Source organism: Hippoglossus stenolepis, chromosome 10 (assembly GCF_022539355.2).
Source record: "Hippoglossus stenolepis isolate QCI-W04-F060 chromosome 10, HSTE1.2, whole genome shotgun sequence".
Classification (NCBI taxonomy): domain Eukaryota; kingdom Metazoa; phylum Chordata; class Actinopteri; order Pleuronectiformes; family Pleuronectidae; genus Hippoglossus; species Hippoglossus stenolepis.
The window spans coordinates 24,765,315-24,788,201 of record NC_061492.1 but is presented as its reverse complement, the minus strand read 5'-3'; the positions used below and the strand labels follow the sequence as shown (position 1 = coordinate 24,788,201).

General features: G+C 49.0%; 25 non-coding genes and 1 pseudogene across 25 annotated transcripts; all 26 read left to right on the top strand.

Moving 5' to 3' along the window:
• The first annotated feature begins 198 nt into the window (after window positions 1-198).
• LOC124852812 lies at window positions 199-390 on the top strand. The gene has a single exon (XR_007033234.1). It is a non-coding gene; the product is annotated as a U2 spliceosomal RNA (small nuclear RNA).
• Window positions 391-891: 501 nt separating this feature from the next.
• On the top strand, window positions 892-1,002 carry LOC124853601. Its single transcript, XR_007033941.1, has one exon. It is a non-coding gene; the product is annotated as a U5 spliceosomal RNA (small nuclear RNA).
• A 179-nt stretch (window positions 1,003-1,181) lies between these two features.
• On the top strand, window positions 1,182-1,373 carry LOC124852801. The gene has a single exon (XR_007033224.1). It is a non-coding gene; the product is annotated as a U2 spliceosomal RNA (small nuclear RNA).
• A 498-nt stretch (window positions 1,374-1,871) lies between these two features.
• LOC124853164 lies at window positions 1,872-1,984 on the top strand. Its single transcript, XR_007033507.1, has one exon. It is a non-coding gene; the product is annotated as a U5 spliceosomal RNA (small nuclear RNA).
• Window positions 1,985-2,159: 175 nt separating this feature from the next.
• LOC124854173 lies at window positions 2,160-2,351 on the top strand. Its single transcript, XR_007034421.1, has one exon. It is a non-coding gene; the product is annotated as a U2 spliceosomal RNA (small nuclear RNA).
• A 497-nt stretch (window positions 2,352-2,848) lies between these two features.
• Window positions 2,849-2,958, top strand: LOC124853797. The gene has a single exon (XR_007034136.1). It is a non-coding gene; the product is annotated as a U5 spliceosomal RNA (small nuclear RNA).
• A 153-nt stretch (window positions 2,959-3,111) lies between these two features.
• On the top strand, window positions 3,112-3,301 carry LOC124854229. The gene has a single exon (XR_007034474.1). It is a non-coding gene; the product is annotated as a U2 spliceosomal RNA (small nuclear RNA).
• A 493-nt stretch (window positions 3,302-3,794) lies between these two features.
• On the top strand, window positions 3,795-3,901 carry LOC124853956 (annotated as a pseudogene).
• Window positions 3,902-4,078: 177 nt separating this feature from the next.
• LOC124852914 lies at window positions 4,079-4,263 on the top strand. Its single transcript, XR_007033331.1, has one exon. It is a non-coding gene; the product is annotated as a U2 spliceosomal RNA (small nuclear RNA).
• Window positions 4,264-4,762: 499 nt separating this feature from the next.
• Window positions 4,763-4,875, top strand: LOC124853163. The gene has a single exon (XR_007033506.1). It is a non-coding gene; the product is annotated as a U5 spliceosomal RNA (small nuclear RNA).
• Window positions 4,876-5,051: 176 nt separating this feature from the next.
• On the top strand, window positions 5,052-5,237 carry LOC124852725. The gene has a single exon (XR_007033148.1). It is a non-coding gene; the product is annotated as a U2 spliceosomal RNA (small nuclear RNA).
• Window positions 5,238-5,733: 496 nt separating this feature from the next.
• On the top strand, window positions 5,734-5,842 carry LOC124853916. The gene has a single exon (XR_007034237.1). It is a non-coding gene; the product is annotated as a U5 spliceosomal RNA (small nuclear RNA).
• A 176-nt stretch (window positions 5,843-6,018) lies between these two features.
• Window positions 6,019-6,205, top strand: LOC124852773. Its single transcript, XR_007033196.1, has one exon. It is a non-coding gene; the product is annotated as a U2 spliceosomal RNA (small nuclear RNA).
• A 497-nt stretch (window positions 6,206-6,702) lies between these two features.
• LOC124853811 lies at window positions 6,703-6,811 on the top strand. The gene has a single exon (XR_007034149.1). It is a non-coding gene; the product is annotated as a U5 spliceosomal RNA (small nuclear RNA).
• Window positions 6,812-12,020: 5,209 nt separating this feature from the next.
• LOC124853059 lies at window positions 12,021-12,205 on the top strand. The gene has a single exon (XR_007033458.1). It is a non-coding gene; the product is annotated as a U2 spliceosomal RNA (small nuclear RNA).
• Window positions 12,206-12,702: 497 nt separating this feature from the next.
• Window positions 12,703-12,814, top strand: LOC124853395. The gene has a single exon (XR_007033738.1). It is a non-coding gene; the product is annotated as a U5 spliceosomal RNA (small nuclear RNA).
• A 177-nt stretch (window positions 12,815-12,991) lies between these two features.
• Window positions 12,992-13,182, top strand: LOC124853320. The gene has a single exon (XR_007033663.1). It is a non-coding gene; the product is annotated as a U2 spliceosomal RNA (small nuclear RNA).
• A 494-nt stretch (window positions 13,183-13,676) lies between these two features.
• LOC124853506 lies at window positions 13,677-13,787 on the top strand. Its single transcript, XR_007033848.1, has one exon. It is a non-coding gene; the product is annotated as a U5 spliceosomal RNA (small nuclear RNA).
• A 178-nt stretch (window positions 13,788-13,965) lies between these two features.
• LOC124852832 lies at window positions 13,966-14,152 on the top strand. The gene has a single exon (XR_007033253.1). It is a non-coding gene; the product is annotated as a U2 spliceosomal RNA (small nuclear RNA).
• Window positions 14,153-14,651: 499 nt separating this feature from the next.
• On the top strand, window positions 14,652-14,760 carry LOC124853939. Its single transcript, XR_007034254.1, has one exon. It is a non-coding gene; the product is annotated as a U5 spliceosomal RNA (small nuclear RNA).
• A 178-nt stretch (window positions 14,761-14,938) lies between these two features.
• Window positions 14,939-15,124, top strand: LOC124852859. The gene has a single exon (XR_007033280.1). It is a non-coding gene; the product is annotated as a U2 spliceosomal RNA (small nuclear RNA).
• A 498-nt stretch (window positions 15,125-15,622) lies between these two features.
• Window positions 15,623-15,731, top strand: LOC124853883. Its single transcript, XR_007034211.1, has one exon. It is a non-coding gene; the product is annotated as a U5 spliceosomal RNA (small nuclear RNA).
• A 177-nt stretch (window positions 15,732-15,908) lies between these two features.
• LOC124854352 lies at window positions 15,909-16,094 on the top strand. Its single transcript, XR_007034596.1, has one exon. It is a non-coding gene; the product is annotated as a U2 spliceosomal RNA (small nuclear RNA).
• Window positions 16,095-16,591: 497 nt separating this feature from the next.
• On the top strand, window positions 16,592-16,702 carry LOC124853664. Its single transcript, XR_007034004.1, has one exon. It is a non-coding gene; the product is annotated as a U5 spliceosomal RNA (small nuclear RNA).
• Window positions 16,703-16,879: 177 nt separating this feature from the next.
• On the top strand, window positions 16,880-17,069 carry LOC124853864. The gene has a single exon (XR_007034196.1). It is a non-coding gene; the product is annotated as a U2 spliceosomal RNA (small nuclear RNA).
• Window positions 17,070-17,564: 495 nt separating this feature from the next.
• LOC124853761 lies at window positions 17,565-17,674 on the top strand. Its single transcript, XR_007034100.1, has one exon. It is a non-coding gene; the product is annotated as a U5 spliceosomal RNA (small nuclear RNA).
• Window positions 17,675-22,887: the final 5,213 nt, after the last annotated feature.

Here is a 22,887-nt window from a genome sequence, read left to right as displayed (position 1 = left end):
TGAGTTGAATATATTTTTGGCAGGCTTTGCTGTATGGCTGAGCCTTATGAAATTGTGAAAAGTCAAAGAGCTGTCTAGGTCAGAAATCAAGCGCCACAAAGGAGAGCTTGGGCGGAGGTGATAAGCAGCAGCCATTGTTATGCACACCTATACGAATGGGCCCAAGAGCTTGGCGTGGACATCCAACACTTGGGGCTTATCGCTTCTCGGCCTTTTGGCTAAGATCAAGTGTAGTATCTGTTCTTATCAGTTTAATATCTGATATGTCCTCTATATGAGGACTACATATTAAGCAGATTTTTGGCATGAGGGGCAGAAATTTGGAGCTTGCTCCTTTCTCTCCACGCATCGACCTAGCATTGCAGTGCCGCTGGGAACGGTGCACTCTGTTCTTACCTTGTAGAAAACCAAACACTCAAACAATTGTCGCGTATCAAAAGTGAATTCTACACTGGCTCAATGAAACTGAGGTAACGGCCTGGCACACACAAGTGTGTGAAACCGCTCTGATGGCTCACTGCTTAGTGACGTGACCATGCACGGGGTCACAATGAGCTTGAACTGGATTCCAAATTGAGTTAGAAGCGTTTGTCAAGAATGGAAACTTGCTTTCACTCAAGACCTTCTGGGAGACTTGGTGAGAAACCAGAGTCAGCATTTTGGAGCGAATGTAAGTGGTTCAGGGATGTATTGCTTAGGCAGGCTTAAAAGCCAATCACAGTAGTCAGGGCAGGAGGTAATAAAGACGTGTATAATTTTGGTTGGCAGATGGGGGCGGGTTGGGAATGTTGCATACTGGGATCTGACATGCGGAAAGCAAAGAGAGGCCTACCGTGAAGGTGGTGACTGTGACCAGAGGCTCCTCTGCTGCTCTCCAACAGAGGGCCATGCTGACCCTGGTTTCTTCATAACGCACAAGTCTTTCGCCTTTTACTAAAGACTTCCGTGGAGAGGAACAAACATGAGTTGAATATATTTTTGGCAGGCTTTGCTGTATGGCTGAGCCTTATGAAATTGTGAAAAGTCAAAGAGCTGTCTAGGTCAGAAATCAAGCGCCACAAAGGAGAGCTTGGGCGGAGGTGATAAGCAGCAGCCATTGTTATGCACACCTACGAACGGGGTACCACAACAAGTGAGATTTGTGCCAAGAGCTTGGCGTGGACATCCAACACTTGGGGCTTATCGCTTCTCGGCCTTTTGGCTAAGATCAAGTGTAGTATCTGTTCTTATCAGTTTAATATCTGATATGTCCTCTATATGAGGACTACATATTAAGCAGATTTTTGGCATGAGGGGCAGAAATTTGGAGCTTGCTCCTTTCTCTCCACGCATCGACCTAGCATTGCAGTGCCGCTGGGAACGGTGCACTCTGTTCTTACCTTGTAGAAAACCAAACACTCAAACAATTGTCGCGTATCAAAAGTGAATTCTACACTGGCTCAATGAAACTGAGGTAACGGCCTCACACACAAGAGTGTGAAACCGCTCTGATGGCTCACTGCTTTGTGACGTGACCATGCACGGGGTCACAATGAGCTTGAACTGGATTCCAAATTGAGTTAGAAGCGTTTGTCAAGAATGGAAACTTGCTTTCACTCAAGACCTTCTGGGAGACTTGGTGAGAAACCAGAGTCAGCATTTTGGAGCGAATGTAAGTGGTTCAGGGATGTATTGCTTAGGCAGGCTTAAAAGCCAATCACAGTAGTCAGGGCAGGAGGTAATAAAGACGTGTATAATTTTGGTTGGCAGATGGGGCGGGGTTGGGAATGTTGCATACTGGGATCTGACATGCGAAAGCAAAGAGAGGCCTACCGTGAAGGTGGTGATCAGACCGAGAGGCTCCTCTGCTGCTCTCCAACAGAGGGCCACGCTGACTCTGGTTTCTCTTCATAACGCACAAGTCTTTCGCCTTTTACTAAAGACTTCCGTGGAGAGGAACAAACATGAGTTGAATATATTTTTGGCAGGCTTTGCTGTATGGCTGAGCCTTATGAAATTGTGAAAAGTCAAAGAGCTGTCTAGGTCAGAAATCAAGCGCCACAAAGGAGAGCTTGGGCGGAGGTGATAAGCAGCAGCCATTGTTATGCACACCTACGAACGGGGTACCACAACAAGTGAGATTTGTGCCAAGAGCTTGGCGGACATCCAACACTTGGGGCTTATCGCCTCGGCCTTTTGGCTAAGATCAAGTGTAGTATCTGTTCTTATCAGTTTAATATCTGATATGTCCTCTATATGAGGACTACATATTAAGCAGATTTTTGGCATGAGGGGCAGAAATTTGGAGCTTGCTCCTTTCTCTCCACGCATCGACCTAGCATTGCAGTGCCGCTGGGAACGGTGCACTCTGTTCTTACCTTGTAGAAAACCAAACACTCAAACAATTGTCGCGGATCAAAAGTGAATTCTACACTGGCTCAATGAAAGTGAGGTAACGGCCTGGCACACACAAGTGTGTGAAACCGCTCTGATGGCTCACTGTTTGTGACGTGACCATGCACGGGTCACAATGAGCTTGAACTGGATTCCAAATTGAGTTAGAAGCGTTTGTCAAGAATGGAAACTTGCTTTCACTCAAGACCTTCTGGGAGACTTGGTGAGAAACCAGAGTCAGCATTTTGGAGCGAATGTAAGTGGTTCAGGGATGTATTGCTTAGGCAGGCTTAAAAGCCAATCACAGTAGTCAGGGCAGGAGGTAATAAAGACGTGTATAATTTTGGTTGGCAGATGGGGGCGGTTGGGAATGTTGCATACTGGGATCTGACATGGAAAGCAAAGAGAGGCCTACCGTGGAAGGTGGTGATCAGACCGAGAGGCTCCTCTGCTGCTCTCCAACAGAGGGCCATGCTGACTCTGGTTTCTCTTCATAACGACAAGTCTTTCGCCTTTACTAAAGACTTCTGTGGAGAGGAACAAACATGAGTTGAATATATTTTGGCAGGCTTTGCTGTATGGCTGAGCCTATGAAATTGTGAAAAGTCAAAGAGCTGTCTAGGGCAGAAATCAAGCGCCTACAAAGGAGAGCTTGGGCGGAGGTGATAAGCAGCAGCCATTGTTATGCACACCTACGAACGGGTGCCAAGAGCTTGGCGGACATCCAACACTTGGGGCTTATCGTCTCGGCCTTTGGCTAAGATCAAGTGTAGTATCTGTTCTTATCAGTTTAATATCTGATATGTCCTCTATATGAGGACTACATATTAAGCAGATTTTGGCATGAGGGGCAGAAATTTGGAGCTTGCTCCTTTCTCTCCACGCATCGACCTAGCATTGCAGTGCCGCTGGGAACGGTGCACTGTCTTTACCTTCTAGAAAACCAAACACTCAAACAATTGTCGCGTATCAAAAGTGAATTCTACACTGGCTCAATGAAACTGAGGTAACGGCCTGGCACACACAAGTGTGTGAAACCGCTCTGATGGCTCACTGCTTAGTGACGTGACCATGCACCGGGTCACAATGAGCTTGAACTGATTCCAAATTGAGTTAGAAGCGTTTGTCAAGAATGGAACTTGCTTTCACTCAAGACCTTCTGGGAGACTTGGTGAGAAACCAGAGTCAGCATTTTGGAGCGAATGTAAGTGGTTCAGGGATGTATTGCTTAGGCAGGCTTAGCAATCACAGTAGTCAGGGCAGGAGGTAATAAAGACGTGTATAATTTTGGTTGGCAGATGGGGGCGGGTTGGGAATGTTGCATACTGGGATCTGACATGCGGAAAGCAAAGAGAGGCCTACCGTGAAGGTGGTGATCAGACCGAGAGGCTCCTCTGCTGCTCTCCAACAGAGGGCCATGCTGACTCTGGTTTCTTCATAACGCAAGTCTTTCGCCTTACTAAAGACTTCCGTGGAGAGGAACAAACATGAGTTGAATATATTTTTGGCAGGCTTTGCTGTATGGCTGAGCCTTATGAAATTGTGAAAAGTCAAAGAGCTGTCTAGGTCAGAAATCAAGCGCCACAAAGGAGAGCTTGGGCGGAGGTGATAGCAGCAGCCATTGTTATGCACACCTACGAACCGGGTACCACAACAAGTGAGATTTGTGCCAAGAGCTTGGCGTGACATCCAACACTTGGGGCTTATCGCTCGGCCTTTGGCTAAGATCATGTAGTATCTGTTCTTATCAGTTTAATATCTGATATGTCTCTATATGAGGACTACATATTAAGCAGATTTTTGGCATGAGGGGCAGAAATTTGGAGCTTGCTCTTTTCTCTCCACGCATCGACCTAGCATTGCAGTGCCGCTGGGAACGGTGCACTCTGTTCTTACCTTGTAGAAAACCAAACACTCAAACAATTGTCGCAGATCAAAAGTGAATTCTACACTGGCTCAATGAAACTGAGGTAACGGCCTGGCACACACAAGTGTGTGAAACCGCTCTGATGGCTCACTGCTTAGTGACGTGACCATGCACGGGTCACAATGAGCTTGAACTGATTCCAAATTGAGTTAGAAGCGGTTTGTCAAGAATGGAAACTTGCTTTCACTCAAGACCTTCTGGAGACTTGGTGAGAAACCAGAGTCAGCATTTTGGAGCGAATGTAAGTGGTTCAGGGATGTATTGTTTAGGCAGGCTTAAAAGCCAATCACAGTAGTCAGGCAGGAGGTAATAAAGACGTGTATAATTTTGGTTGGCAGATGGGGGCGGGTTGGGAATGTTGCATACTGGGATCTGACATGCGGAAAGCAAAGAGAGGCCTACCGTGAAGGTGGTGACTGTGACCGAGAGGCTCCTCTGCTGCTCTCCAACAGAGGGCCATGCTGACTCTGGTTTCTCTTCATAACGCACAAGTCTTTCGCCTTTTACTAAAGACTTCCGTGGAGAGGAACAAACATGAGTTGAATATATTTTTGGCAGGCTTTGCTGTATGGCTGAGCCTTATGAAATTGTGAAAAGTCAAAGAGCTGTCTAGGTCAGAAATCAAGCGCCACAAAGGAGAGCTTGGGCGGAGGTGATAAGCAGCCATTGTTATGCACACCTATGAACGGGGTACCACAACAAGTGAGATTTGTGCCAAGAGCTTGGCGTGGACATCCAACACTTGGGGCTTATCGCTTCTCGGCCTTTTGGCTAAGATCAAGTGTAGTATCTGTTCTTATCAGTTTAATATCTGATATGTCCTCTATATGAGGACTACAAGAAGATTATATTTGCATGAGGGGCAGAAATTTGGAGCTTGCTCCTTTCTCCACGCATCGACCTAGCATTGCAGTGCCGCTGGGAACGTGCACTCTGTTCTTACCTTGTAGAAAACCAAACACTCAAACAATTGTCGCGTATCAAAAGTGAATTCTACACTGGCTCAATGAAACTGAGGTAACGGCCTGGCACACACAAGTGTGTGAAACCGCTCTGATGGCTCACTGCTTAGTGACGTGACCATGCACGGGGTCACAATGAGCTTGAACTGATTCCAAATTGAGTTAGAAGCGCTTGTCAAGAATGGAAACTTGCTTTCACTCAAGACCTTCTGGGAGACTTGGTGAGAAACCAGAGTCAGCATTTTGGAGCGAATGTAAGTGGTTCAGGGATGTATTGCTTTAGGCAGGCTTAAAAGCCAATCAGTAGTCAGGGCAGGAGGTAATAAAGACGTGTATAATTTTGGTTGGCAGATGGGGCGGGTTGGGAATGTTGCATACTGGGATCTGACATGAAAGCAAAGAGAGGCCTACCGTGAAGGTGGTGACTGTGACCGAGAGGCTCCTCTGCTGCTCTCCAACAGAGGGCCATGCTGACTCTGGTTTCTTCATAACGCACAAGTCTTTCGCCTTTACTAAAGACTTCCTGGAGAGGAACAAACATGAGTTGAATATATTTTTGGCAGGCTTTGCTGTATGGCTGAGCCTTATGAAATTGTGAAAAGTCAAAGAGCTGTCTAGGTCAGAAATCAAGCGCCACAAAGGAGAGCTTGGGCGGAGGTGATAAGCAGCAGCCATTGTTATGCACACCTACGAACGGGTACCACAACAAGTGAGATTTGTGCCAAGAGTTTGCGGGACATCCAACACTTGGGGCTTATCGCTCGGCCTTTTGGCTAAGATCAATGTAGTATCTGTTCTTATCAGTTTAATATCTGATATGTCCTCTATATGAGGACTACATATTAAGCAGATTTTTGGCATGAGGGGCAGAAATTTGAGCTTGCTCCTTTCTCTCCACGCATCGACCTAGCATTGCAGTGCCGCTGGGAACGGTGCACTCTGTTCTTACTTGTAGAAAACCAAACACTCAAACAATTGTCGCGTATCAAAAGTGAATTCTACACTGGCTCAATGAAACTGAGGTAACGGCCTGGCACACACAAGTGTGTGAAACCGCCCTGATGGCTCACTGCTTAGTGACGTGACCATGCACGGGTCACAATGAGCTTGAACTGGATTCCAAATTGAGTTAGAAGCGTTTGTCAAGAATGGAAACTTGCTTTCACTCAAGACCTTCTGGGAGACTTGGTGAGAAACCAGAGTCAGCATTTTGGAGCGAATGTAAGTGGTTCAGGGATGTATTGCTTAGGCAGGCTTAAAAGCCAATCACAGTAGTCAGGGCAGGAGGTAATAAAGACGTGTATAATTTTGGTTGGCAGATGGGGCGGGTTGGGAATGTTGCATACTGGGATCTGACATGCGGAAAGCAAAGAGAGGCCTACCGTGAAGGTGGTGATCAGACTGAGAGGCTCCTCTGCTGCCTCCAACAGAGGGCCATGCTGACTCTGGTTTCTTCATAACGCACAAGTCTTTCGCTTTACTAAAGACTTCCGTGGAGAGGAACAAACATGAGTTGAATATATTTTTGGCAGGCTTTGCTGTATGGCTGAGCCTTATGAAATTGTGAAAGTCAAAGAGCTGTCTAGGTTGGAAATCAAGCGCCACAAAGGAGAGCTTGGGCGGAGGTGATAAGCAGCAGCCATTGTTATGCACACCTACGAACGGGTACCACAACAAGTGAGATTTGTGCCAAGAGCTTGGCGTGGACATCCAACACTTGGGGCTTATCGCTTCTCGGCCTTTTGGCTAAGATTGATTGAGAGACGGAGACAAAGCTAACAAAGAAGGAACACAATCGACACAAAGATGACCAAGGACCAGACAAGCCCAAAGGTTGGGGTGAGGTACACGATACGCCCAGGTGGAACCAGTGGAGGAACTTATGATGTCGAGAGACTGGTTCTGCAAAAGGTCATCATGGAACAACTGAGTCTGAAGGTCGAAGATGTGTACTGTATCCAGTGGAACCAGCCAGAAAAGCCTTCGACGCTACCCTGGTAAGCGAGGATGTGTATTCAAGAGTGGCTGAAGCCTGTAGAAAGGAGGCTGGGAAAAGATTCATGGCCGGTTACAAGATCCTGAACCTGGACAGACCAAATTTCAGAACGGTCACGGTGCACACTCAAACCCTTCACACCGACCGAGCACTAGCTGCTTTTTTGGGACAGCACGGAGAAGTGGTGACTAGTGCTAGGTATCTAAAAGACAGAGGATTTGGACAGGAAGAAGGCAGTTTCAGGTGCTGCTGAACCCTGACCCAGAAGGTCCTGGAGGACTGAAGCATCCACCCGCCTTTTCAGCCTTGGTGGGGATCGCGGTTACCTGTTTCATCTCGGCAACCAGCGTTCTGTCGGCGTTGCAGGCAGTCTGGCCACAGAGGCAGGCTGTTCCGAGCCTGCTGCCGTACCTGAGGCTAAGGCCATGAGGCCAAAGACTGCATCGGGGCCCAAGGCCTGTCATGGATGTGGGGACTGGGCCATCTGTACCGCAACTGCCCTAGCCGAAGGAGGACCTTCGCGGAAGTGGCCAAGTCCACTGGAGAGCCGGAAAAAGCCAAGGATCCAGGAATGGGACCCGTGCCTGCAGGGAATGGCTCAAGCACACCAATACAGGCAGAGCCAGCAACGGATCTTTCTAAGGGGGGAACAGAGGAAGCCCCCCTGGAGAAAGGAACAACCGGAAGGGCCACTGGGGATAGCGAAGCCCAGGTGCCCCGTGACAACGCAGGGGGGGATTTCCCTCCCATCAACCCAGGTCCACCCACCTCCAAGGTCAAGAAGGGGGCACGGAAAGGATCGCAGGCTTTCGGAGCGGGGAAGACAATTAGAAGCGGAGAGAGGAAGGAGGGGGGCCATAGTAAAAATCAAAGGGGGAAGGCAACGGGGCAGAGGGACAGGACCAAGAGAAGGAGCTGATGGTGGGATGGATGGGGGGGTAGGGCAGCAAAGAAGGGCTGCAGAGGAGGGAGGACATCAGAGCGGGAAGGGGGCAACACAGGCTAGGAGGGTGGAGAGGCTACTGAGCAGAGCGAGGAGATCCAGGTGATCTGCTCGCCGTAGGTTTGGGTTGGAGCTGGAGTTACCTCCAGACCTGCTCAATATACCATCCCCTTTGGGGGAGGATGCACATGAGGGACCCAACAGGCCATCAACATCGCCTAATCCAGTGCCCTTTTTCCTGGGGGAACAGATGGACAGTGAGGACCTCTTCTTGCTGTAGGGAGTTTTTTTTTGGGGGTGTTTTGGTACGGTAAAGACTTTAAAATACAAATTATAATGACTGCAGTTAAAATTCTTTCATTAAATGTAAGAGGAATGAGGGACGCGTTAAAAGAAGGGTTGTTTATGATTTTGTGGACCAGCTGCATGTACAAATTTGTTTATTGCAGGAGGTTCATTTACGGGACAAGGGGATGTTGCAAAATTCTCAAGGGAGTGGACGAAAGGACTCAATCTGGAGTTGGGGGTCCACTCAACAGGGTCGGGATTTTGTTTGGTGTTAAAGAGATTAGGTGGAGGATGTTTTCAAAATTGTTCAAGGCAGGATAATGGGTGCTGACATCACATGGGGGACAAGCAAGCTGAGGGTTTTGTGGTGTAGGACCACAAACTCAGAGGGAACGACGAGAAATGTTTGAGTTAGTAGAGCCACACCTGGCCACCAATAGGCAGGTAATTGTAGGGGATTTCAATGTGCAGTTAGGTAAGGGGGACACCAGCGATAGTTATATCTCCCACCTGATGGCCAGACACGGGCTAGTAGATGGAGGATGGTCAGGCCACTGGTAGATGGTCCCACATGGCGTAACTCACGTGGAACGCTTAGACGCCTGACTACGTGTTTGTAGAAAAGTCTTGAGTCTGGTGTCAGGTCGACGGCTCCCTGTGTTCTTCTCTGACCATGATGGGCTGCTGTTTGAGGTGCGCCTGCCTGCCTGTTTTCGGGGGTACTGGCGCCTAATATTAGTGTATTAGAGGAAGACAAGTTCAAACAAGGTTTCAGACTGTTTTTCAAAACCTTCTAGGACTGAGACCAATGTGTCCTGGGGTGATGGAGTGGTGGGAAGTAGCCAAGAAACGGATACAAATGTTTTCGATAAGTACTGTAAAAGGAAGGTGAGGATGGCCAAGAGGGAGGTGTCATTACAGCGCCTCGAGCTCGAAGTACAGCAAAGGAAAACTGCGGCAGCACTGTAAATCAGCGGGCTTTGCGACTTCTCAAAGTAAAGCTTAAGGAGGTCTTTGAGGGCAGGGCCCGGGCCTACCTGTTGCAGGCGCGCCAAGTTTCCTGAGAAGCACGAGACATGTTCCGCCGCTTTCTTCGGCTCACACGGGCAGACAGGAAAAGACAGGTACAGACCGGGATCAGGGACATGCAGGAAGGGTGGTGACGGAAGCAGGTGAGATGGTGAGTGCCACTACTGACCACTACCGCACAAGCTTCCAGGAGAAAGAGGTAGATGTAGGGAGGGGGACTTCTGGACTTACTGACCAAGCAGGTGCCGCCGACATAGCGCAGTCGATGACGCCCCACCATCAAAGAGCTCGAGGGTGCCCTCTGTAAAATGAACAAGCGGAAGGTGCCGGGCATCGACGGACTGCCGGTGGAGTTTTATCTCAAGTTCTGGGAGATTCTCGGGCCGGTAGTGCTGGAGGTGTTGTCCGCAGTACTTCTCACAGGTGTAATGGGAGGGACTATGGCTACAGGAGTGATCTCCTCTGTTTAAAAAGGAGACGGCACCGACCTCGGCAACTGGCGGCCACTGACCATGCTGTGTGTGGATTATAAGCTTTCTGGCAAAGGTCCTAGCTGATCGTCTAGGCACAGCCCTTCCACACGTGGTCCATGTGGACCAAACATGCGGGTGGCGGGGCGCTCGTGAGATGGAATCTCCAGCTCATACGAGACGCTGCCGCTGGGCGAAAGACAGACACCTGCCACTTATGGTGGTTGGTCCTGACCAGGCAAGGCCTTTGACAGGGTTCACTGGGGCCATATGTTTAGGGTATTGGAAAGGCTAGGCTTTAACAAGGGGTTTGTCGGATGGTTGCACATTATACACAGGTGTGGGGAGCACAGTGTCAGTCAACGGTCACTTAGGGGAAGTTTTCAGGTTGCACTCAGGGGTAAGACAGGGGTGCCCACTCTCACCGCTGCTCTACATCCTCTATATAGAGCCCCTGGCGGCAGCCATTCGGGCTGACCCAGGGGTGAAAGGTTTCCTGGTTCCCGGCAGCAGAGGCCTACGGGTCAAGCTGTCACAGTATGCGGATGACACCACACTGCTGCTGGACAGTGATGCATGCCTGATCCGATCTTTGGAGATTTTCCATGATTTTGGTCGGGGGTCTGGAGCATAACTGAATCTAAAGCAAGTCCTCGGTCAAGTTCTTTGGGCGCTGGAAAGAAAGGATGGACGTATCGGGAGGGCTGTCGCCTGCACAGGACCACTGAAATTACTAGGGTCAGCTGAGACAGCCCACAGTGCCACAATCAACTGGACCGGCGTATTTCAGCAGTCCAGAAGAAGCTTGCGCTCTGGAAGAGCAGGTGCCTGACTTTAATAGGAAGGTACTTGTACTGAAGGTAGACGCTCTGCCATCCCTCCTATATCTGGCATACATATACCCAATGCCAGTCAGCATGAGGAGACCTCTCATGCGCCTCGTGTTCGGATTCCTATGGGGTGGTAGATATGAATATGTGGCGAGGTTTCGCATGCTGGCTGGTATAGAAGCAGGAGGGAGGGATGTGCCACACCTCCCGCTGAAGCTGGACTGCATTTTGTTTCATCCTTGTGCAGAGAACTATCCTTGCCGATAGAGCACCTCAGGCTACTTCCTGAGGCTCTATTTCGCATACCAAGCTAGGGGGTTGATGGTCTGGAGCAACTTGGCACCCAGGGGGAGCAGCAGCCATGGCATTTCAACCATGCAGCCAGGTGGCTGCGGGCTCATCCTGAGGCCTCCGACACAGCCATAAAAATAAATCACAGAGCCCCTACAGAGAGGTCAGTCAGGAGTAGTCGCACCTCCAGTGGTGGGGACTCCCACAAAGATTTGGAGGGGGATACAGCCACGGGGCTTGACAACGGGCTCAAAGACCTAAATTGGTTATGCCTGCACAAATGCCTGCCAGTGCGGGAAACCATGTACCTGCATGGGTTGGCAAGATCCTGCGTGCCTCGACAACCTGTTCAGGGAGGAAACGGTCAGGCATGTCATGTGGGACTGTCCAGTGGCAAGGGTAGTATGGGGTAAAGTGGGGAACGAAGTGGGCAGGTAGTCACAGGATTTCATCTGACCTGGACCAGGGTTGAAAGAGGTTTAGGCACAGGGAATGGTCCTTTAATGTCCCAATATGGAAGATTATAAGTATAACAAAGAGGAGTATCTGGTCGGCCAGGCAAGACCTGATAAAGACAGATAAAGACAGTGGGGTGGAAGGGATAATGAGGAGGGTGGAAGCAGATGTAAAGGGGAACATCAAAAGGGACATTGAGAAGGGGGAAATGACAGCCCTAGAGAGGTGGAAAGGAGGGTTTGGGTGGATATGGTGAAAAAGAGAGGGAAGGCACAAGGAGTTCTTTGAACTGTTTTTACTTTTTTCACCTTAGTTTTGCAAACATGGAATGGGTAGGTTTGGAAAAGTAACATTCTATACCTGCAAAGGGGCACATCGGGGATGAAGGTTGTATTAAGGATGATCATACGACTGTTTATGATGTTTGATTTGTATTGATTTGTATTTAACTGACGAAAGTTTTTGTAATAATAAAAAAAAAAAAAAAATCTGTTCTTATCAGTTTAATATCTGATATGTCCTCTATATGAGGACTACATATTAAGCAGATTTTTGGCATGAGGGGCAGTAATTTGGAGCTTGCCTTTCTCTCCACGCATCGACCTAGCATTGCAGTGCCGCTGGGAACGGTGCACTCTGTTCTTACCTTGTAGAAACCAAACACTCAAACAATTGTCGCGTATCAAAAGTGAATTCTACACTGGCTCAATGAAACTGAGGTAACGGCCTGGCACACACAAGTGTGTGAAACCGCTCTGATGGCTCACTGCTTAGTGACGTGACCATGCACGGGTCACAATGAGCTTGAACTGGATTCCAAATTGAGTTAGAAGAGGTTGTCAAGAATGGAAACTTGCTTTCACACTCAAGACCTTCTGGGAGACTTGGTGAGAAACCAGAGTCAGCATTTTGGAGCGAATGTAAGTGGTTCAGGATGTATTGCTTAGGCAGGCTTAAAAGCCAATCACAGTAGTCAGGGCAGGAGGTAATAAAGACGTGTATAATTTTGGTTGGCAGATGGGGCGGGGTTGGGAATGTTGCATACTGGGATCTGACATGGAAAGCAAAGAGAGGCCTACCGTGAAGGTGGTGATCAGACCGAGAGGCTCCTCTGCTGCCTCCAACAGAGGGCCATGCTGACTCTGGTTTCTCTTCATAACGCACAAGTCTTTCGCCTTTACTAAAGACTTCCGTGGAGAGGAACAAACATGAGTTGAATATATTTTTGGCAGGCTTTGCTGTATGGCTGAGCCTTATGAAATTGTGAAAAGTCAAAGAGCTGTCTAGGTCAGGAAATCAAGGCCACAAAGGAGAGCTTGGGCGAGGTGATAAGCAGCAGCCATTGTTATGCACACCTACGAACGGGTACCACAACAAGTGAGATTTGTGCCAAGAGCTTGGCATGGACATCCAACACTTGGGGCTTATCGCTTCTCGGCCTTTTGGCTAAGATCAAGTGTAGTATCTGTTCTTATCAGTTTAATATCTGATATGTCCTCTATATGAGGACTACATATTAAGCAGATTTTTGGCATGAGGGGCAGAAATTTGGAGCTTGCTCCTTTCTCTCCACGCATCGACCTAGCATTGCAGTGCGCTGGGAACGGTGCACCTGTTCTTACCTTGTAGAAAACCAAACACTCAAACAATTGTCGCGTATCAAAAGTGAATTTACACTGGCTCAATGAAAGTGAGGTAACGGCCTGGCACACACAAGTGTGTGAAACCGCCTGATGGCTCACTGCTTAGTGACGTGACCATGCACGGGGTCACAATGAGCTTGAACTGGATTCCAAATTGAGTTAGAAGCGCTTGTCAAGAATGGAAACTTGCTTACACTCAAGACCTTCTGGGAGACTTGGTGAGAAACCAGAGTCAGCATTTTGGAGCGAATGTAAGTGGTTCAGGATGTATTGCTTAGGCAGGCTTAAAAGCCAATCACAGTAGTCAGGGCAGGAGGTAATAAAGACGTGTATAATTTTGGTTGCAGATGGGGGCGGTTGGGAATGTTGCATACTGGGATCTGACAGTGGAAAGCAAAGAGAGGCTCACCGTGAAGGTGGTGATCAGACCGAGAGGCTCCTCTGCTGCTCTCCAACAGAGGGCCATGCTGACTCTGGTTTCTCTTCATAACGCACAAGTCTTTCGCCTTTACTAAAGACTTCCGTGGAGAGGAACAAACATGAGTTGAATATATTTTGGCAGGCTTTGCTGTATGGCTGAGCCTTATGAAATTGTGAAAAGTCAAAGAGCTGTCTAGGTCAGGAAATCAAGCGCCACAAAGGAGAGCTTTGGGGGAGGTGATAAGCAGCAGCCATTGTTATGCACACCTACGAACGGGGTACCACAACAAGTGAGATTTGTGCCAAGAGCTTGCGTGACATCCAACACTTGGGGCTTATCGCTTCTCGGCCTTTGGCTAAGATCATGTAGTATCTGTTCTAATCAGTTTAATATCTGATATGTCCTCTATATGAGGACTACATATTAAGCAGATTTTTGGCATGAGGGGCAGAAATTTGGAGCTTGCCTTTCTCTCCACGCATCGACCTAGCATTGCAGTGTCGCTGGGAACGGTGCACTCTGTTCTTACTTGTAGAAAACCAAACACTCAAACAATTGTCGCGTATCAAAAGTGAATTCTACACTGGCTCAATGAAAGTGAGGTAACGGCCTGGCACACACAAGTGTGTGAAAACCGCTCTGATGGCTCACTGCTTAGTGACGTGACCATGCACGGGGTCACAATGAGCTTGAACTGGATTCCAAATTGAGTTAGACGCTTTGTCAAGAATGGAAACTTGCTTTCACTCAAGACCTTCTGGGAGACTTGGTGAGAAACCAGAGTCAGCATTTTGGAGCGAATGTAAGTGGTTCAGGGATGTATTGCTTAGGCAGGCTTAAAAGCCAATCACAGTAGTCAGGGCAGGAGGTAATAAAGACGTGTATAATTTTGCTGGCAGATGGGGCGGGTTGGGAATGTTGCATACTGGGATCTGACATGCGGAAAGCAAAGAGAGGCCTACCGTGAAGGTGGTGATCAGGACCGAGAGGCTCCTCTGCTGCTCTCCAACAGAGGGCCATGCTGACTCTGGTTCTCTTCATAACGCACAAGTCTTTCGCCTTTACTAAAGACTCGTGGAGAGGAACAAACATGAGTTGAATATATTTTTGGCAGGCTTTGCTGTATGGCTGAGCCTTATGAAATTGTGAAAAGTCAAAGAGCTGTCTAGGTCAGAAATCAAGCGCCACAAAGGAGAGCTTGGGCGGAGGTGATAAGCAGCAGCCATTGTTATGCACACCTACGAACGGGTACCACAACAAGTGAGATTTGTGCCAAGAGCTTTGGCGTGACATCCAACACTTGGGGCTTATCGCTCGGCCTTTGGCCAAGATCAAGTGTAGTATCTGTTCTTATCAGTTTAATATCTGATATGTCCTCTATATGAGGACTACATATTACAGATTTTTGGCATGAGGGGCAGTAATTTGGAGCTTGCTCCTTTCTCTCCACGCATCGACCTAGCATTGCAGTGCCGCTGGGAACGGCACACTCTGTTCTTACCTTGTAGAAAACCAAACACTCAAACAATTGTCGCGTATCAAAAGTGAATTCACACTGGCTCAATGAAAGTGAGGTAACGGCCTGGCACACACAAGTGTGTGAAACCGCTCTGATGGCTCACTGCTTAGTGACGTGAGCATGCACGGGTCACAATGAGCTTGAACTGGATTCCAAATTGAGTTAGAAGCGTTTGTCAAGAATGGAAACTTGCTTTCACTCAAGACCTTCTGGGAGACTTGGTGAGAAACCAGAGTCAGCATTTTGGAGCGAATGTAAGTGGTTCAGGATGTATTGCTTAGGCAGGCTTAAAAGCCAATCACAGTAGTCAGGGCAGGAGGTAATAAAGACGTGTATAATTTTGGTGGGCAGATGGGGGCGGGTTGGGAATGTTGCATACTGGGATCTGACATGCGGAAAGCAAAGAGAGGCCTACCGTGAAGGTGGTGATCAGACCGAGAGGCTCCTCTGCTGCTCTCCAACAGAGGGCCATGCTGACTCTGGTTTCTCTTCATAACGCATGTCTTTCGCCTTTACTAAAGACTTCGTGGAGAGGAACAAACATGAGTTGAATATATTTTTGGCAGGCTTTGCTGTATGGCTGAGCCTTATGAAATTGTGAAAAGTCAAAGAGCTGTCTAGGTCAGAAATCAAGCGCCACAAAGGAGAGCTTGGGCGGAGGTGATAAGCAGCAGCCATTGTTATGCACACCTACGAACGGGTACCACAACAAGTGAGATTTTTGCCAAGAGCTTGGCGGGACATCCAACACTTGGGGCTTATCGCTTCTCGGCCTTTGGCTAAGATCAAGTGTAGTATCTGTTCTTATCAGTTTAATATCTGATATGTCCTCTATATGAGGACTACATATTACAGATTTTTGGCATGAGGGGCAGAAATTTGGAGCTTGCTCCTTCTCCACGCATCGACCTAGCATTGCAGTGTCGCTGGGAACGGTGCACTCTGTTCTTACCTTGTAGAAAACCAAACACTCAAACAATTGTCGCGTATCAAAAGTGAATTTTACACTGGCTCAATGAAAGTGAGGTAACGGCCTGGCACACACAAGTGTGTGAAACCGCTCTGATGGCTCACTGCTTAGTGACGTGACCATGCACGGGGTCACAATGAGCTTGAACTGGATTCCAAATTGAGTTAGAAGCGTTTGTCAAGAATGGAAACTTGCTTTCACTCAAGACCTTCTGGGAGACTTGGTGAGAAACCAGAGTCAGCATTTTGGAGCGAATGTAAGTGGTTCTCGGATGTATTGCTTAGGCAGGCTTAAAAGCCAATCACAGTAGTCAGGGCAGGAGGTAATAAAGACGTGTATAATTTTGGTTGGCAGATGGGGGCGGGTTGGGAATGTTGCATACTGGGATCTGACATGGAAAGCAAAGAGAGGCCTACCGTGAAGGTGGTGGATCAGACCGAGAGGCTCCTCTGCTCTCCAACAGAGGGCCATGCTGACTCTGGTTTCTCTTCATAACGCACAAGTCTTTCGCCTTTACTAAAGACTCCGTGGAGAGGAACAAACATGAGTTGAATATATTTTTGGCAGGCTTTGCTGTATGGCTGAGCCTTATGAAATTGTGAAAAGTCAAAGAGCTGTCTAGGTCAGAAATCAAGCGCCACAAAGGAGAGCTTGGGCGAGGTGATAAGCAGCAGCCATTGTTATGCACACCTACGAACGGGGTACCACAACAAGTGAGATTTGTGCCAAGAGCTTGGCGTGACATCCAACACTTGGGGCTTATCGCTTCTCGGCCTTTGGCTAAGATCAAGTGTAGTATCTGTTCTTATCAGTTTAATATCTGATATGTCCTCTATATGAGGACTACATATTAAGCAGATTTTTGGCATGAGGGCAGTAATTTGGAGCTTGCTCCTTTCTCTCCACGCATCGACCTAGCATTGCAGTGCCGCTGGGAACGGTGCACTCTGTTCTTACCTTGTAGAAAACCAAACACTCAAACAATTGTCGCGTATCAAAAGTGAATTCTACACTGGCTCAATGAAACTGAGGAACGGCCTGGCAACAACAAGTGTGTGAAACCGCTCTGATGGCTCACTGCTTAGTGACGTGACCATGCACGGGGTCACAATGAGCTTGAACTGGATTCCAAATTGAGTTAGAAGCGTTTGTCAAGAATGGAAACTTGCTTTCACTCAAGACCTTCTGGGAGACTTGTGAGAAACCAGAGTCAGCATTTTGGAGCGAATGTAAGTGGTTCAGGATGTATTGCTTAGGCAGGCTTAAAAGCCAATCACAGTAGTCAGGGCAGGAGGTAATAAAGACGTGGATAATTTTGGTTGGCAGATGGGGCGGGTTGGGAATGTTGCATACTGGGATCTGACATGGAAAGCAAAGAGAGGCCTACCGTGAAGGTGGTGACTCTGACCGAGAGGCTCCTCGCTGCTCTCCAACAGAGGGCCATGCTGACTTGGTTTCTCTTCATAACGCACAAGTCTTTCGCTTTTACTAAAGACTTCCGTGAGAGGAACAAACATGAGTTGAATATATTTTTGGCAGGCTTTGCTGTATGGCTGAGCCTTATGAAATTGTGAAAAGTCAAAGAGCTGTCTAGGTCAGAAATCAAGCGCCACAAAGGAGAGCTTGGGCGGAGGTGATAAGCAGCAGCCATTGTTATGCACACCTACGAACGGGGTACCACAACAAGTGAGATTTGTGCCAAGAGCTTGGTGTGGACATCCAACTCTTGGGGCTTATCGCTTCTCGGCCTTTTGGCTAAGATTGATTGGAGAGACGGAGACAAAGCTTAACAAAGAAGGAACACAACCGACACAAAGATGACCAAGGACCAGACAAGCCCAAAGGTTGGGGTGAGGTACACGATACGCTTCCAGGTGCAACCAGTGGAGGAACTTCTGATGTCGAGAGACTGGTTCTGCAAAAATGTCATCATGGAACAACTGAGTCTGAAGGTAGAAGATGTGTACTGTATCCAGTGGAACCAGCCAGAAAAGCCTTGATGCTACCCTGGTAAGCGTGATGTATTCAAGAGTGGCTGAAGCCTGTAGAAAGGAGGCTGGGAAAGATTCATGGTCGGGTTACAAGATCCTGAACCTGGACAGACCAAATTTCAGAACGGTCACGGTGCACACTTACAACCCCTTCACACCGACCGAGCACTAGCTGCTTTTTGGGACAGCACGGAGAAGTGGTGACTAGTGCTAGGTATCTAAAAGACACGAGGGATTCTGACAGGAAGAAGGCAGTTTCAGGTGCTGCTGAACCCTGACCCAGAAGGTCCTGGAGGACTGAAGCATCCACCCGCTTTCAGCCTTGGTGGGGATCGCGGTTACCTGTTTTACTCCCGCAACCAGCGCTCTGTCGGCGTTGCAGGCAGTCTGGCCATACAGAGGCAGGCTGTTCCGGAGCCTGCTGCCGTACTCTGTGGCCAAGGGGCCATGAGGCCAAAGACTGCACGGGCCCAAGGCCTGTCATGGATGGGGGACTGGGCCATCTGTACCGCAACTGCCCTAGCCAAGGAGGACCTTCATGAAGTGGCCAAGTCCACTGAGAGCCGGAAAAGCCAAGGATCCAGGAATGGGACCCGTGCCTGCAGGAATGGCTCAAGCACACCAATACAGGCAGAGCCAGCAACGGATCTTTCTAAGGGGGAACAGAGGAAGCCCCTGGAGAAAGGAAAACCGAAGGGCCACTGGGGAAAGCAAGCCCAGGTGCCCCGTGACAACGCAGGGGGATTTCTCCCATCAACCCAGGTCCACCCACCTCCAAGGTCAAGAAGGGGCACGGAAAGGATCGCAGGCTTTGAGCGGGAAGACAATTAGAAGCGGAGAGAGTAAGAAGGGGGCCATAGTAAAAATCAAAGGGGAAGGCAACGGGCAGAGGGACAGGACCAAGAGAAGGGAGCTGATGGTGGGATGGATGGGGGTAGGGCAGCAAAGAAGGGCTGCAGAGGAGGGAGGACATCAGGAGCGGGAAGGGGCAACACAGGGCTAGGAGGGTGGAGAGGCTACGGAGCAGAGCGGAGGAGATCCAGGTGATCTGCTCGTAGGTTTGGGTTGAGCTGGAGTTACTCCAGACCTGCTCAATATACCATCCCCTTTGGGGAGGATGCATATGAGGGACCCAACAGGCCATCAACATCGCCTAATCCAGTGCCCTTTTCCTGGGGGAACAGATGGACAGTGAGGACCTCTTCTTGCTGTAGGGAGTTTTTTTGGGGGTGTTTGGTACGGTAAAGACTTTAAAATACAAATTATAATGACTGCAGTTAAAATTCTTTCATTAAATGTAAGAGGAATGAGGGACGCGGTTAAAAGAAGGGTTGTTTATGATTTTGTGGACCAGCTGCATGTACAAATTTGTTTATTGCAGGAGGTTCATTTACGGGACAAGGAGGATGGCAAAATTCTCAAGGGAGTGGACAAAAGGGACCCAATCTGGAGTGTGGGGGTCCACTCAACAGGGTCGGGATTTTGTTTGGTGTTAAAGAGATTAGGGTGGAGGATGTTTTCAAATTGTTCAAGGCAGGATAATGGGTGCTGACATCACATGGGGGACAAGCAAGCTGAGGGTTTTGTGGTGTATGGACCACAAACTCAGAGGGAACGACTAGAAATGTTTGAGTTAGTAGAGCCACACCTGGCCACCAATAGGCAGGTAATTGTAGGGGGATTTCAATGTGCAGTTAGTAAGGGGGACACCAGCGATAGTTATATCTCCCACCTGATGGCCAGACACGGGCTAGTAGATGGGGAGGATGGTCAGGCCACTGGTAGATGGTCCCACATGGCGAACTCACGTGGAACGCTTAGACGCCTGGGACTACGTGGTTTGTAGAAAAGTCTTTGAGTCTGGTGTCAGGTCGACTGCTCCCGTGTTCTTCTCTGACCATGATGGGCTGTTGTTTGAGGTGCGCCTGTGCCTGCCTGTTTTCGAAGGTACTGGCGCCAATATTAGTGTATTAGAGGAAGACAAGTTCAAACAAGGTTTCGTACTGTTTTTCAAAACCTTCTAGGACTGAGACCAATGTGTCCTGGGGTGATGGAGTGGTGGAAGTAGCCAAGAAACGGATACAAATGTTTTGTGATAAGTACTGTAAAAGGAAGGTGAGGATGGCCAAGAGGAGGTGTTTCGCACAGCGCCTCCTCGAGCTCGAGTACAGCAAAGGAAACTGCGGCAGCACTGTAAATCAGCTGGCTTGCGACTTCTCAAAGTGAAGGCTTTAAGGAGGTCTTTGAGGGAAGGGCCTGGCCTACCTGTTGCAGGCGCGCCGGTTTCCTGGAGAAGCACGAGACATGTTCCGCCGCTTTCTCGGCTCCAATACGGGCAGACAGGAAAAGACAGGTACAGACCGGATCAGGGACATGCAGGGAAGGGTGGTGACGGAAGCAGGTGAGATGGTGAGTGCCACTACTGACCACTACCGCACAAGCTTCCAGGAGAAAGAGGTAGATGTAGGGGAGGGGGACTTTCCTGGACTTACTGACCAAGCAGGTGTCAGCTCGGACATAGCGCAGGCGTTGAGGCCCCGCCACCCTCAAAGAGCTCGAGGGTGCCCTCTGTAAAATGAACAAGCCGGAAGGTGCCGGGCATCACGGACTGCCGGTGGAGTTTTATCTCAAGTTCTGGGAGATTCTCGGCCGGTAGTGTTGGAGGTGTTGTCCGCAGTACTTCTCACAGGTGTAATGGGAGGACTATGGCTACAGGAGTGATCTCCTCTGTTTAAAAAGGAGACGGCACCGACCGCAACTGGCGGCCACTGACCATGCTGTGTGTGGATTATAAGCTTCTGGCAAAGGTCCTAGCCGATCGCCTAGGCACAGGCCCTTCCACACGTGGTCCATGTGGACCAAACATGGTGGCGGGCGCTCGGTGAGATGGAATCTCCAGCTCATACGAGACGCTGCCGCTTGGGCGAAAGACAGACACCTGCCACTTATGGTGGTTGGTCTCACCAGGCAAAGGCCTTGACAGGGTTCACTGGGGCTATATGTTTAGGGTATTGGAGGCTAGGCTTAACAAGGGGTTTGTTTGATGGTTGCGCACATTATACACAGGTGTGGGGAGCACAGTGTCAGTCAACGGTCACTAGGGGAAGTTTTCAGGTTGCACTCAGGGGTAAGACAGGGGTGCCCACTCTCACCGCTGCTCTACATCCTCTATATAGAGCCCCTGGCGGCAGCCATTCGGCTGACCCAGGGGTGAAAGGTTTTCTGGTTCCCCGCAGCAGAGGCCTACGGGTCAAGCTGTCACAGTATGCGGATGACACCACACTGCTGCTGACAGTGATGCATGCCTGATCCGATCTTGAGATTTTCCAGGATTTTGGTCGGGGGTCTGGAGCACAACTGAATCGTGCTAAGTCCTCGGTCAAGTTCTTTGGGCGCTGGAAAGAAAGGATGGACGTATCGAGGGCTGTCTGCACGGACCACTGAAATTACTAGGGGTCAGCTTTGAGACAGCCCACAGTGCCACAATCAACTGGACCGGGCGTATTTCAGCAGTCCAGAAGAAGCTTGCGCCTGGAAGAGCAGGTGCCTGACTTTAATAGGGAAGGTACTTGTACTGAAGGTAGACGCTCTGCCATCCCTCCTATATCTGGCATACATATACCCAATGCCAGTCAGCATGAGGAGACCTCTCATGCGCCTCGTGTTCGGATTCCTATGGGGTGGTAGATATGAATATGTGGCGAGGTTTCGCATGCTGGCTGGTATAGAAGCAGGAGGGAGGATGTGCCACACCTCCCGCTGAAGCTGGACTGCATTTTTGTTTCATCCTTGTGCAGAGAACTATCCTTGCCGATAGAGCACCCTCAGGCTACTTCCTGAGGCTCTATTTCGCATACCAAGCTAGGGGTTGATGGTCTGGAGCAACTTGGCACCCAGGGGGAGCAGCAGCCATGGCATTTCAACCATGCAGCCAGGTGGCTGCGGGCTCATCCTGAGGCCTCCGACACAGCCATAAAAATAAATCACAGAGCCCTCTACAGAGAGGTCAGTCAGGGAGTAGTCGCACCTCCAGTGGTGGGGACCCCACAAAGATTTGAGGGGATACAGCCACGTGGGGCTTGACAACGGCTCAAAGACCTAAATTGGTTATGCCTGCACAAATGCCTGCCAGTGCGGGAAACCATGTACCGGCATGGGCTGGTAAGATCCCCGTGCCCTCGGACAACCTGTTCAGGGAGGAAACGGTCAGGCATGTCATGTGGGACTGTCCAGTGGCAAGGGTAGTATGGGGTAAAGTGGGGAACGGCTAGGCAGGTAGTCACAGGATTTCATCTGACCTGACCAGGTTTGAAAGAGGTTTAGGCACAGGGAATGGTCCTTTAATGTCCCAATATGGAAGATTATAAGTATAACAAAGAGGAGTATCTGGTCGGCCAGGCAAGACCTGATAAAGACAGATAAAGACAGTGGGTGGAAGGGATAATGAGGAGGGTGGAAGCAGATGTAAAGGGGAACATCAAAAGGGACATTGAGAAGTGGGGGAAACATGCAGCCCTAGAGAGGTGGAAAGGAGGGTTTGGTGGATATGGTGAAAAAAGAGAGGGAAGGCACAAGGAGTTCTTTGAACTGTTTTTACTTTTTTCACCTTTAGTTTTGCAACATGGAATGGGTAGGTTTGGAAAAGTAACATATCTATACCTGCAAGGGGCACATTTGGGGATGAAGGTTGTATTAGGGATGATCATACGTGATGTTTGATTTGTATTGATTTGTATTTAACTGACGAAAGTTTTTGTAATAATAAAAAAAAAAAATCT